Genomic DNA, 14,489 nt, shown 5'->3' on the forward strand with positions numbered 1-14,489 from the left:
AGACCAGGAAGTCTAGAATGAACTATTTTCTGAAACTATCTGCTTTTCCCATCCCTGAACATTCCTCTGTCTCTCTAAATAGTGGCGTTGCTATCGCTTCTGCCTAGAGAAAAGATTTAACTGCTCCATAAAGATGGCAGAGCCAAATGAAAGCTATTTCATTAATTCAGAAAATAGATTATTTTGAGCCGAATCTCTACCATCTTGAGGAGAGGCTGAGCTTAAAAAATAGCTACAAATCTGCTGCAGGCTCACAGATCTTGCTACCAAGCTATGGACACAGAGAAAACACCATTGATTTTGTAGATCAATAAAATGAATACTGTGCATCAATAAAATTAGAATGATGATGACAAAGGTCACATTCTGATTCACTAACATTTGTTTGATTCTACTGTGTTCAAGCATTCAAACTCAACAATTCCCAAGGGAAGCACTAAGGACAAAATGATTGAAGAGATTCCCTATGGAGAAAAAGGACTTCCAGAGTTGTGAATCTTATTGGGTGTACTGCAAAAGAAACTGTTTCTGTAAAATTAACCATAATGTTTAGTGGTTCAAGCATTTTATATTTCATACCTACTGGCTCGCCACCTCTCACAACATACTTGTGGTACAGTATAAATCTTAAAGAGATACTTTTCGAAACTCCTCGTAGTCAGTACATTTCACCCATTCATATAATCATTCATTCATCACTATTAAGAGCTTTCTGTGGGCTAGATATCAAACTAGAGTCATGGGTACAATGAAGAATATGAAAGATATTCTCCTGCTTCTAACAGGGGCATCAACATACCTCACAATATTGTGCTAAAATGGAGTGAGGATAATGGGCTCACAGATAAGATATCTGAGGAGGTCTTTTTTTTCCTTAAATTCTTTTATTGGTACATTTTACGTATACAATACATTTACATTTCTCATTGGGATCTTGTACCTTTACATGATGCATCTTGGTTCTTATTTTTTCCCCATTTCCAGCCCTCCTTTCACCCACCCTTCCCTATTTACAAAGACTTTGTTTCCATTTTTTCCATTTCTCATATTTTTTCCTTTCCCTTCTTTCCTTTCCCCTGCCCCTCCCACTTCCCCTACCCCTTTGGACCTTTTCTTCCTATTTCACATTATCAATTATTCATTCTAATCATTGGTACATTTTAGGTATACGATATAATGACATTCATCATTGGAAATTTGCACCTTTACATAATCTCTCTTGATTCTTATTTTTCCCCCTTCCCCTGCCCTCCCTTCAACCTCTCCATCCCTCTCTATTTACAAAGACTTTGTTTCCATTTTTCCATTTTATATGTGAGAAGGTCTTCTAATGTTTCCATGGAGACCTTGAACAGAAGCTAACCAAGTAAAGTTGAAGGATTAAAAGATGAGGCTGGAGGTGAATAGAAACCAGAATTTTTAACTCATGTTAAGGTGTTCAAGCTTTACAGTAACTGGAAGATTAGAGTAGGGGTGGAGGGGAATGTAGTGAGACTACTATGTATATTTTATTATATTTTCTGATTTTCCTGTCATAAATATAAATATATATATATATATATATATTATGTACACAGCATATTACAATAAGAATAACAGTAAGGGTTATATTTTAGTTTTTAGTTAAGAAAAACAAAAGGAAAAAAAATAATAGCAAGAAACAAAGACTGAGCCAGAATGCTGGTTTTTTAAAAATGCATATTAGACCTTTTCTTCCTATTTCAAATTATCTATTATACATTTTGATCCTTATTTACACTTTCAGTTTCTCACATCAGAGAAACTATTTGGTATTTACACATGTGCATCCTATTTATTACTCTTAAGTGTATGGCCTCAATGTGCATCCATTTAGCTATAAATGCCTCTAGTTTCTCATTCATTATGGCTGAGTAGTACTCCATTTTATTAAAAAATCACATGAAGGCAAAGGAATAAATATGAGAAAAGTAAAAAATGGAAACGAAGTCTTTGGAAATAGGGAGGGATGGAGGGTTTGAAGAGAGGGCAGGGGAATGGGAAAAAAATAAGAACCAAGATGGGTTATGTAAAGGTGCAAATTTCCAACGATGAATGTAATCATACTGTACACCTAAAATGTACCAACAAACAATAAAAAATACATATTAGAATCTTACAAGAGATAGACCATAAATTTGACTCTAGACAATTTTAAAACCAATGAAAACAAAGAAGCTTCAGTTGCATCATATACAAGGTCCATGAGGAAGAAGACCAGAGTGGCTGGATAGAAATGAATAGGGAAAAGAAGAAAGGAAGTGGAGGGTGCAGGTAGCTAGTATATGGACTCTGAGATTACAAGCATTGGAAAGACTCTGTATTTTATTGTGAGTATGGGAGAACACTTGTGTGGTGATGAACAGTGGAATGCTGTGATTTGCTTTACATCCTAATAGCTCACTCTGGCAGCTCTATAGAGGGTGGGTTACAGATAGGAAATGGGAGAGTAGGGAGTAGAGAGAATAGGAGATCTGTGGGGAGATTACCCCCAGTATATCAAGAGAGAAAAGATGGCGGTTCCAACTAAGATGGTTGTGGTAAAGTTGGAGAAAGGAGATCAGACCTAGGAAATATTTTGAAGCTGGAACTAAAAGAGTTTTTTGAGGAATAGAGAGTGGGGAAGAAGGCAATCAAGGATTGCTTCCCCAAAGTTTTTTAGACTAAGTCTGGTTTTATACTGCCCTGGTTTTGTAGACTAGTGTCTGCAGGACCTCTTAGGAGATTCATTCTCTGTCCACTTTTCTAGTCATCTTCAGGTCACTCTAAGAATGTTTGTTTTCCTTATCTTATTTCCTGTAGTTCTTATGTACGATGTGAAGCTTAGTCTTGGAAATATTTTTGGACCAAGGATTTAGCTTTGGCACTCAGGGTAAATTTGGCTCCAAGAATCTGGTCCCCACAATCAAAAACAACAGCAACAAAGAATCAGATCCGTGAGAAGTAAACCATAATTAGTTACCTCTGGACTCTGCTCAACTGTCACTTGGACAAATATGTTGAGTATCAGAAATTCTCAAGTAAAAAAGCAAGCCTTTTTTTGTGGATCAAAATTATAGGGCTGGACTTTGTGAAAGCAAAATAACATAATTGATTAGAAAAGCAGTGTTAATGAGTTGTGATGCTTTTCATTGCAATAGAACATTAAGTCCTAATAATAACAATAACAATAATGTCAACTATTATGAGAGTACTTTATGTCAGGTACTATCCTCTGTGCTTTACATGGCATAACACTGATTGTTCAGTACAGCTTTATAACCTAGGAATTATCTGCATTATACAGAAAAAGGAAAATAGTATTACATTGGCCAAGAAATCCATTCAAGTTCACAAAACTAATAGATGATGGAAACATCTTTAGAGCCCAAATCATTCTGACTGTATATACTTTGAGATTACAAACCTGTCTTCAACAACCTGGATGGTTATGTTCTACTCTCTACATAACAGCTAGAAGGACAGGACTGCATTGGCTTACAAACCAGTACAGAACTTACAAAACTACAGAACTCTGAGATGCTGGGACCCTGGGTGAAATATAGCTTCATAACTGATTTATCACCACAGAGCTAGTTCTGCCTCAAGGAGAAATACCCTTGAGCCAGAAGAAGTAGAAACTCTAAAATGACAATTCTACCTACATTCTTATTGTTGACCAAGATGGCAGTCACAGAAAGAGACAGGTGTCTTTATGCCTCCTCCTCTGAACTCAGGAAATAGCTCAGGCTCCCCAAATTTTTCATTCCTTCACCAAGTTTTAACAATGTGCCAATCACTGATATGACTCAAAGATATTTTATATTGATAAACTCACAATCCAATAAAGATACATAAATAAAACATACAGTACTTGCTAAAGGAAGTACCTATCAGGAGGCACAGAGATCGGAAGAATGAGACAGGTCCCCCTGCATTGGGAAGTAGGTACCAAAGCATCAATGGGTTGTATAGGACATCAAGAGTAGCTGTCAAAGAATTTTAAACATGATAAGTTTGAGTGTTACCAAACTAACTCTGACAGCAAGTAAAAGAATAGATTATAAAAGGAAGCAAATGAAGACCATTGGAGGTGATTACAACATTTGATGAGACACAATGAATGTCTGAAACAAAACAGTTATGATTAGGAAAGGAACAAGAAGATCAAGTCTTTACAGGAAAAAAAACACAACACTGTGTGCCTATTCAAGTATCAGAGAAGGGGAGGAGTCTTGGATGATGAAGAGGATTCTCACTTGAATAGTCTTGACTGTAGCTTTTTAAGATGCAATTTGTATGTTCGTTGCCTTATTTTGAGACTTCTTACAAGGTTTTAGCCCTGTTCTCTTACAATGAAAATCCATTTGCATTTATTGAGTTTCTTCAAATTACATGTTGAGGGAGGTTCGAAACAAGCCCAGCAGAAAAGATTTTTCCTGAGAAGAATGACCAGTAATATCATAAACAAGCCCGGCAGAAAAGACTTTTCCTGAGAAGAATGGCCAATAATACCATAATGTCAAAAGTCTCCAGGAGGATTTAGATGCGTTTCCTGGATGATTGCTTAAATTAGATATCATATGCAAACTTCAAATAGAGTGCCTGGCACATTAGAGGCACTCAATAAATTTAAACTATTTTGCCATTAAGGTTTAGTAATCAACATTGATCACAGGCTTTCTCTAGATGGTTAATTAATCATCAAGGATTTCAAGCAACATGTATTTATTGAATATGTGCACAGCTCTCTGCAGGCAATACTCCCTGCTATGTAGTTTACCTAGAGTTGATTCCTAGCCCACAGACACACTCTTTGAAAAGATAGTATGAAGCAATAGGAAAGACATCAGCCCAGAAATCCTGAGAATTTGGCTGCAGTACTACAGGCACATGATGTTGACCCAGTGCACTCATTTTATAGCTGAGGAAACTGGCAGGGTTCATTGCCTAATTCAGTTTTTTAGAGATGGAGTTTGGCCTAGAAATGATGGCTCCTGACTCTTCATCTAGTCCTTTTCCATGACAGCACATCTATCTGGCACCCACTTGCTGGAAGGCCACCACATGATCTAACCTACTTCCTACCTAGATGATACTATAATGAGAAGTTATATCCTGGAGACCTGGAACAACTCTTTAAAATTAGTTTCAGCAGGTCAGAGACTACCTACTGCACTTAAAGTCATACCTGCTAATTCACCAGTGGGTATTGCCCTGCTTTCCATCACACCATGCAGCCTAGAACCTGCAGGTAAGCACTAATCTAGGTTCATTGTGATTTGGAGATTTATGTACCTAAACATGTCTTTTTACATTCGTATCTAAAAGGCAAGAGTAACTGCATATTAAAGTACGCAGAGACAAATACACATACAGATAAAAATCTTGAACTTTACAGGTGAAACCAGTAGAATTTGGTGTGTTTTCTACCAAAATTTCTACTGTGACCTGGTAAACTTAAAACCATTAAAATACTCCAAAAAGCTCATTTGTGTTTTGAGTCTGCTAGATACACATTGGAGCAACCCAAATACTAGGATATATTACATATTAACACAGAGTTTCATACCATAATAATTTCTGAGTTTGTGGCCTTGAAAATATTTAAGAAAAAGAATCTTAGCCTTACTCAAACCCATTAATTAATTAATTATTTAGTATTCTCTAACTTTTTGTTAGTAGGCAATTTTATTTAGATATTGAGGATGAAGAAATTAAATCAAAGTCAAAGAGCTTTGCTGGCTCACTTAGGTTTGGCACCAAACAAACCTTAGATTAGTGGTCAAACATGTTGGTCACTGATGTTCAGCACTCTTTGGAAAGAATTCAAATGAATTTGTGCCCTTATTATTTTCTTTCCTTTGTTCCCTATAGTAACCTTCAATCCTTGATTTGGAGCATTGTAACAAATAGTAACACATATCAAAGCACACTTCCAAGATAATATGCATCATTGAAGCAAATATTCATGTGATCTCCAATGTTAAATTCTTACTTAAAAATGGCTATGTTCAATTTTTATAGTCTTTCATATTCCTAACATTATTTAGTAAATAATTTTAATCACCAAAATAGTCTTTTCTCAAGTTACTACTTTGTCTTTTTAAATTCTACATTTATTTTCTCTGAGATTTCAAGTCAATGAAAGAACTTCTTAGATTACTACATTAAGGTATTGACTTTCATAAAAAGTCATATATAAGTATAGTCATTTAAAAATTTTAATGTAAGAAACTTGAAATAAATTAATACTTTGATGTGATACTACAAGGAATAAAATAGATACATTTACTTAAAGTTTCACAACCCTAAAATAAATACACTAAAAACTTGAATTTAACATTTTAACCTAACCTTTTTTATTTCGATTTTTTAAATTTTTATACTTGATATTATTTAGCATTCTCAAAGTGTTTTAGCGATATTGATAAATTTTCAGTTTCCCTTACAGACATTATTATTCTCATCATAAGAAAACTGAAACAGAATTATATTTAATATACTAAATTCAATATCTATAAATATATAGATATATATAATATATGTAATACAAGTTAAATAACACCAATATACTCTTATTTTTCTTTTGTGAGAATTAAGCACTAAAAGCAACACAGTGAATCAATGGCTTGAAAGAGTTAATTCTGTTTCTCAATAATGCTTAACCTCAATAAAGAACTAGCTCAAAACCTCCAAGTTTCAAACTCATGATTTAATTGACTATACTGTGCTAGGAAATGAACTAAGGTAGCAAAAGTGGTTTTTTTTTAATAAAAATTAAAGAAATAAAAAAGAATTAGCATATCCCAAAATTATGTTTCTGAAAAGTAAAATTGCTACTGCCTTTGCCTAATTTCTGTTTCACAGTTTAACATGATATAAAATTCCAATTCATGTATATACAAAGGTTGCTGGAAGGCCACCACATGATCTAACCTAGCCCATCAGTTCATCTCTAGCCCATCAGTTCATACACCCATGTGAATAAAAGGCAACCCAAGTCTACAACCTGGCGAAGGAATAACAGGCAAACTGAACAGTTTGAGGCAGATACTAGAAAGACTTTTGGGGTAGGAGTGCTTCAAAAGCCTCAATGTGTCTGTCCAAGGACAGAAGTATAAAATAACTTCAGAGAGAAAAATAGAAAGATGAGTCTGAGAAGATGCATGGTGATTAAATACTTACATTGTCATGTGTGATTATGAGAAAAATTAATCGTGTGAGATTGTTCTGGTTGATGAAGAAGTATAGTCTACTTGATGAAGAATATAGGTTTGGGAGACAAATTTATTTAAATTCTGGTTTGAATTCCAAAAACTATTAGCTGTGTGGCCCTGGTAGCCACAGCTTTTGTTTTCTCATCTCTAAAATAAAAAAATAATGATACCTTGAAATGTTCTGGTAAAAATATATGAAATAATGTTGTGATTGAGCCTGGTAGAGCATTTGACATATAATACAGTTAACTGAGTGACATTTCTTTTCTTTCCATCTTTCCTGAGTCTTATTACAAATCAGGGGACACACCTAACAACTTTTCTTACAAACTAGAAATCCTACAGTGTCCCAAGAAATTCACGTTTTTGGTTCCCCTTAATCCCTTGATCCATCTGTGTAAGAAGAGGCATTGTAAAATTCCCTGATGATTTGTTCTACTTTGTTTGACTTGTTTTGATGTTCACAAAAGTCCTTGATATCCATTTTTAGAGTCATATTCATATGCCACCATTAAAATAAGGTCATTCCCTTATCTCAACAACTATGCCCACCATCATCTGTACCAAACTTTTTCACACACACACATGCACACACACACACACACACACACACACACACACACAGAATGAGACATGACCAAATAGCATTGAGCAGGTAAGCAACCCCATCCCTATTTGTCCAGACCCTGAACCTCTAGATCCAGGTAAGTGCTTTGAGATTGTCCTCAGGCATCTCAGACTTACTGTTTAGATCTGTAAAGAGGCCTCCCTAAGCCCACCCAAGAAGAAAATCACAACTGAAATTTTGCCCTCTCCATGCCTCCAGCCTAACCTTCAGTCTCTACAAAGTGAGGCTCATGCTCTCAAGTACACTAGTCTAAGACATTTAGCTTCTTTAAAAGGAACATTCAGAAGAAAGAAATAGAATGAAATTGAGTAAAAGCACTTCATTTAAGCTCCCAACCTGACTAATTTTAATGCATCGTAAAAGATATAAACAAATCAATGGCAGAGTATACATCTGCCTGTGGAACGGATTCAATGCCACTGCAGTCTAAGAAAAAGGAGGAAGAAAAGAAGAAAGAAAAGAAAAAGAGAAGAAAAGTAAGGAGAAAAAAATCAAGGAGGTGAACGAGATGAAAGAGAAACCTTATTATGAAGCTCATTTTATTTACCGCTGCAGGAATCATTAGAATTTATACTAGTAAACCTGTGTTTGCACCAATCCATGAAATTGGTATTACCCTACAATTTTGGAGAAATTGACTGCTCCTGAAGGCAAGGGCTTTCACAAAAACCCAGGGAACCTGTCAAATGACACTTAGCAGCTTTTCTGATCAAGCCCCATTCCCAAATCTCAATTCCTTCCAGGTAGCCCTGGAATGACTCCTCCTGGGTAGGCTTTATGATGATGATATATACATAGAAAATTTTTGGTTTATCTCTAGGTTTCAGAGGATCACCAAACCACCTTGGAATAAAAATCTGTTGAGATCAAGTAGAGCAGCTGGTTTTACAAAAGCTGTATTTCATAAGAAGTTGGAGTATCAGAAAAACCCTTGGGATATCCGTAAACTGCAGTTAACTATAGTCTTCAGAAAACCGGAGTTTGATTAAAGCAATGCAATTTGATTACATATTGTCATGGCTAAGTATTATAAATTTTCTTTTCCCATAGCTAAGACCTTTCCCCTCTAACGCTTTTTCCTTACAAAATATGGTCACGTAAATGTTCCTGTTTAGGGCTTTAATTTTAAATATGGTCTCCATGCATCTGCAATGTACATGCAACTACTGGGAAATAAAACATCATGCATATCCATAAAACATAACATTATGTTGCTACAGACTAGCATGAACTCCAAAGTGCCAGTCCTGATGTGAGACCTGAGTCGTTCACCTGCCTCTTGATACCTTTGTTGGCAGGTACAGAACAAACGATTTTTACCAGGGCTCAACTTTCATGGGATCTCTTAGGCACTTTGAATTGAGAAGCAGGACAGAAAAAAAGCAGGTTGAAAAATGGATCCTTCTCAGGCACAAGGAAACTTGGTTGAATATCAACAGCATTACAACTCAAACTCTATTTGGTACATAGATTTTATTGCCCAGACCTTCTCTTTGACACCCCTTCCCCAGTAGCATTCCCCAAAAAAGCAATAAAACACTAAAAGTGTTCAAGGACTTTGAGCTACATTCTAATTTGCAATAGCAAACACACAAAAATAAACAAAAATACTTTAGTTCTTTGTTCCTCCTCCACACAGCTTAGTTTCCTAGGTGTCTTAAAATAGCTTCTTTAATTGAAAGAGAAGCTTGTGTAAATCTTGGGACTCAATCAATGATTGGTAATGTTTTAAAAAATCCAAATACAGAAATGTTTCATTGTGCACATTTTATTCTGTAGACATTTCCAAAACTTAGCTTTTGTTTTAAAAAATAACTATTGTAATGAAAGAGAATACTGAATACTTCCTTTTAAATGTTTTACAAACACCCAGAAACCATTGAGACTTAGTAATTTCAACACACACATGCATATACACATGTATCTTTTAGAATCTTTTGTGAAATTGTCCAGAATATTTTGCTTTGTCACAGTGGTTATATAAACAGATAGTTTTCTGGTAAAAACTGATGTTTAAGTCAAATTGGACTCCACAGTACATTCACCAAAATACAGTTAGGTAAAGGAAATATTAAACTAAGAAGAACCCTGGAAATAATTGGGGAGGGGAGTTTAATTCAGAAACCTGATTTTCCTTTGTTTCTAAAATATGAGAGGTCATATCATTCTGTGTATAGAAATATATCAGGGTTGTTTAAATGCAATGGATGTAAACTTAATGAAAAGGGCTCATTAAAAATTACTTTTAGTGTACTCATGAAGTATTTAAATCAAAGAACCAAATAAATACATATCATCTGAGGTTCTAGTTTCCTAACTATAACTTTGAATCTCTAGTGAGCTTGAAGTTTATAAATAAAAAAGTACCAGGTTGAGTCACTCCATAGAAGTCTTAGATCTATGAAACTAACCAGAATTTCCTGGCAGTGGGCAAATCATAGGGGGCAAGTCAGATTTCTACCAGTTCCCTTTTACCTTCTCGCTATCATGAAAAACAACACTGATTTATTTTTAGATAAAAAGGAAATAGTATGTAAAAAGGTAACATTCAGCAGAGTTTACTTTCTACTTCATAATAACCTATTGATACTATATTTTGTCAGATCATGTGGATGTAAATTTGTACTGAATTTGACAAATTCTGTCAAGTTAGGAAGAAAGTCTGAATTACATGCATCTGCCAGGAATAAAAATAAATGCAAAAATTGAAATATGTTTTCAAATAAATTCATGAGATTGGATATACATTGCATTTTATAGCCCTACACTTTGCTATCTAACCCTTATTTCATTAAAGAAGCACAAGTTCTATCAAGGTAGTTGTTTCCTTTTGTAGTTGAGATTTATTTGCCGTTTTTTTTTTTTTTTTAAGAAAAAGGAATCCAGGTGGCTTTTTAAAGGCCAAAAATATATTTCCTGGTATTCAGATGACTTAGATATCTATGAAGTAATTTTATGATGTGCTAAATCTTTCATGTAATTTTTAGGTTTTTGTTACAGATAGAAGTATTTTCTTATTTTAAAAATTGCAGTAGTATGCATGCACTAACCCAGAATTAATGTACTTGGGAATAACAATGATTCCATAAAGATATATCAAATTTATTAAATATCCCTTCTGTGGTAAATATCAACAAATACAATATTTCTCTATTTTAAATGTTTGCTGAATATAATGTTTATGTATATTCTTTTCTCCTTTAACAAATGTATGTTAGTCTAATACATACATATTCACTGGTATGTTTAAGGGAATATCATTACAATGCTCTTTACTTAATTTCTTACAAAAGAAAAGAAACAAGAATTAAAAGATAAGTATTTAGAGTCAGTAAACATGTTTTGAAATAATGTGCTATGTAATGAAGCATATATACATATATATAACATTTATTGTTATATATCATGATTAAAAATTTTCTCTACCATTTGCTTATTTAGTAGGACTCAGAAGATAATTTGTGAAAGATTTAATCCATTTAATACCTGCCTTTATACACAAATGAAATTCATACACAAATGAAATATTGCCTTCTTTGAGCAAATTAGGAAGTCAACCAAAATGTCAAAAGGAAAAGCTATAACATAAAATTGTCATGTCCCACAAACAAGTCTATCAAATGAATACATTCTGTATATCCACACACTAAAATGTTTTTGTGAGGCAATGGCATTATCTATAGCAAATATGTTTTCTAAAGAATAGTCTTTTAAAAACAAAGCATATTAGGTGACATATTGCTATGGATTAATCAGTTACCTACTGGTTTTCTGAATAATCCTGTTTGCTTATTTGGGAAATAATTTGTAAAATAATTACTCATTCTTCCCACTACATTTTAAAAATTATTCACCATATTTAGCCAAATTATTTTCAAAGTATATACAGAAAGAAAAGACCTAACTTTCTCCTGCCTACATGTGAGAGCTTGTCAGCATTCAGCTCCAAGGCCTTTAATCCAAGCCTTTAAATAATTCAGATAACAGTTGATTACTCCATTGCAAGAACTGTTGAGCTCTGCAAAATCTGAGTAACACAATATTTTCTACATTAAGAAGGCAATCTCAAATAGTAGGCACGTAAGGACAGCACATTTCTTGAAACCAAACCATGCAGCCTCTCTTTGCATTTCCACATATAGTCTGGCAAATATCAGTGTAGTTTACTACCAAGTAATTCTACATGCTTGCTTTCATTACCAAGCCATCTAGTTCTACAGCTTAATTTGCTCAACTTACAATCCTTCATCCATACGTTTTCTGGATCTAAAAGCTCCTTTGAATCATAACAAGTAAAATGGTTAGGTGTGTTACCCAGGAATCCAAAAGTGCCCACAAACGAAATTTTAAACTTGAAAGAATACTGCTTTGACATTCGCTTCTGTATCTTTAGGAAAATAATTGTTTTATGTCTTTTGACAACCAAGATTCAATATCTGCTGGCTCCATTCACTTGTAAACATCAGCCACTACAAAAGAGCTTTGCTCACTTGGCTAAATTACAACTTGAATAATGTGAAACAGACAGAAAAAAAAACAAGAAAGAAATATTGAAGAAATATTGGCTTCCAATCCCAAATCAAAAAGTGACAAAATTTTGCCATCAAAAATGTCTAGCTGAGTTCTAAGTGGATTAAATTCACCCATAAAGCTGACGTATGTAGCACTTTACTTTGATGTATATGAGTGTCCATATATGTCTGAGCATGTGTTCATAATTATCATGTAACCAGATAAATGAAAGGCACACAACTAGGTCACAAACATCAAATAAGCTCTGTAATTATCAAAGTTGAGCAAAGAGCCCACTGACTTTAGAGATATGAAACATTTTGAACCGTTTTCTTCCCTACAACTATTCATCACATTCTTTCCCTGCAATCCTTATCTAAGCATAGGAATAATCAGTTCCTCTTCACTCTAGCAAGCAAGCTTAGTCTTTTAATATATCCAGGCTGAAACATCATCAAATAGAAAATCTACAGATTGCATTCAATATCACCAAAAGTACCACATTTGACTACTGCTCATACCATTTGGAAACCAGTCCCTCACATGACGACTGGCCTGACACCTCATCCATCAGCAGGGTGCCCAGAGCAGAGTGGACAGTCTTCCTTGCACCATCTCCAGAGTGGAGGCCCAGCTGGGAAACAGGCTTCTCTTCCAATAGCAATTAGATCTTTAAGATCAGGCCTTAGCAATATGACCTAAAGCCATCCTTCCTTGCAACAAAGTCTCCAACATCTTCAGAGGGAGAGACTGGAAGTAAAACAAATGAAGAGAAATCCAGGTCTCTGTGGCCTGATTAAAAACTTTGTTGTGCCAAATAAACTTTGGCCACGGGAGGGAAGTACCCTATGGTTGATCTGGCTTTAGAAAGATCTGTCCAGGGCTTCTCAATCTTCTTTTACCTCACTCTCTCTCTGTCTGTCTCTCTCCTTCTCTCTCTCTCTCTCTCTCTCTCTCTCTCTCTCTCTCTCTCTCTCTCTCTCTCTCTCTCTCTCTCTCTCTCTCTCTCTCTCTCTCCCCTCTTCTCTTGTTTCAAAAGGGGCCTCTGGTCAGCGCTGATTAATAAGTGTTTTTGTTGTGAAGTGTTGAATAATAGAGGATGGCCGGTGACCCAGTGAGGACTGACCCTTGCGCTGGTTTATTGTGGCAAGCTGAGAAAGGAGCTTTAGGCCCTGGACCCCAGGCACTGACCCGCACACATCCCGCGGATCGCCTATTCATTCGCTCGGCCCTGCAGTCGCCCAGGCTCCCATTGTTTGCCAAGGAACAATGGAGATTTCGCAGGGAAAGTAAAGCTCTTTTCAGATTCCTCTCTGATGTTTTGCATTTAGGGAAACACCGACCTCCACTTTTTTCCCCCGACATTTTCTTTCAGGGCAGTTAAAGCGGTTCGTTTTCGGAGAAACTTGTGTGAGTTTGGCCTTGTTCGAGGAACACCAATGTTAGGCAGAGGCGAGACCAGTGGAAAAAGGAGACCCCCAGAGATTTTTTTTTTTCTTTTTTTTTTTGAAATGCATTTGGAGGACGGAAGCTGCCTCTTGGGAGAAAGGGGAAAGGGGGGAGGGGAAAGAAAAGAAAGCTTCTCCTAGCCGCGGGGGCCCGGACGGCGGCGGGGAGGCGAGTGGCCCGCGGCTCCTCTCTGCGGCCCGGGAGGTGGTGGGTCCGACCCGGTCTCGGGCTGGCAAAGCGCAGCGCCGCTGCTAGTTCCCTTTCGCCCACCTTCCTTCCTCGCACCGTCTCTGCCCCTCGGCTCCCAGAGCCCTCGGCTGCCCCGCAGGCTTCAGCGCCTCTGCCCGGGCGCGCTCAGGGGCGACCCTGCCGTGCGAGGTCACGGGGCCCAGGGCCGACCCCCGGGGGACCGGGCCGCGCCTGCAGCGCCGAGGCTTACTTCTGCTTTGCTTTCCTGTGCCGGGCCGGGGCAGGCTGTCTAATCTCTACCCCGGCCTGCGGAGCCAGTGCCCTCAGGACTAGGTCGGGGCGGGGTCCGCGGGTGGGGACCACCGCCGGAGGCGAGGTCGCTGGGAGCTGTGGCCGGGCCTGCCCAGGCCCGGGCCGCCCCTGCGCCTCCCTCTGCTGCCCGAGGCGGGCAGCCGGCCGGCACCTCGCCCGGGGGCTGGCGGATCCGACTCGCG

General features: G+C 36.9%; 1 long non-coding RNA gene across 1 annotated transcript in view; it reads right to left on the reverse strand.

Moving 5' to 3' along the window:
* Positions 1–14,195, reverse strand: part of LOC147824131 (uncharacterized) — a 518,026-nt gene extending 503,831 nt beyond the window's left edge. Inside the window, exon 1 of the long non-coding RNA XR_015442707.1 lies at positions 12,879–14,195. This is a non-coding gene — a long non-coding RNA (uncharacterized LOC147824131). The remainder of the gene's footprint in view (positions 1–12,878) is intronic.
* Positions 14,196–14,489: the final 294 nt, after the last annotated feature.

Source organism: Heterocephalus glaber, unplaced genomic scaffold, assembly GCF_053883595.1.
Source record: "Heterocephalus glaber isolate CG9 unplaced genomic scaffold, H.glaber_assembly_v1.0 deba00001553, whole genome shotgun sequence".
In the NCBI taxonomy this organism is placed as follows: Eukaryota; Metazoa; Chordata; class Mammalia; order Rodentia; family Bathyergidae; genus Heterocephalus; species Heterocephalus glaber.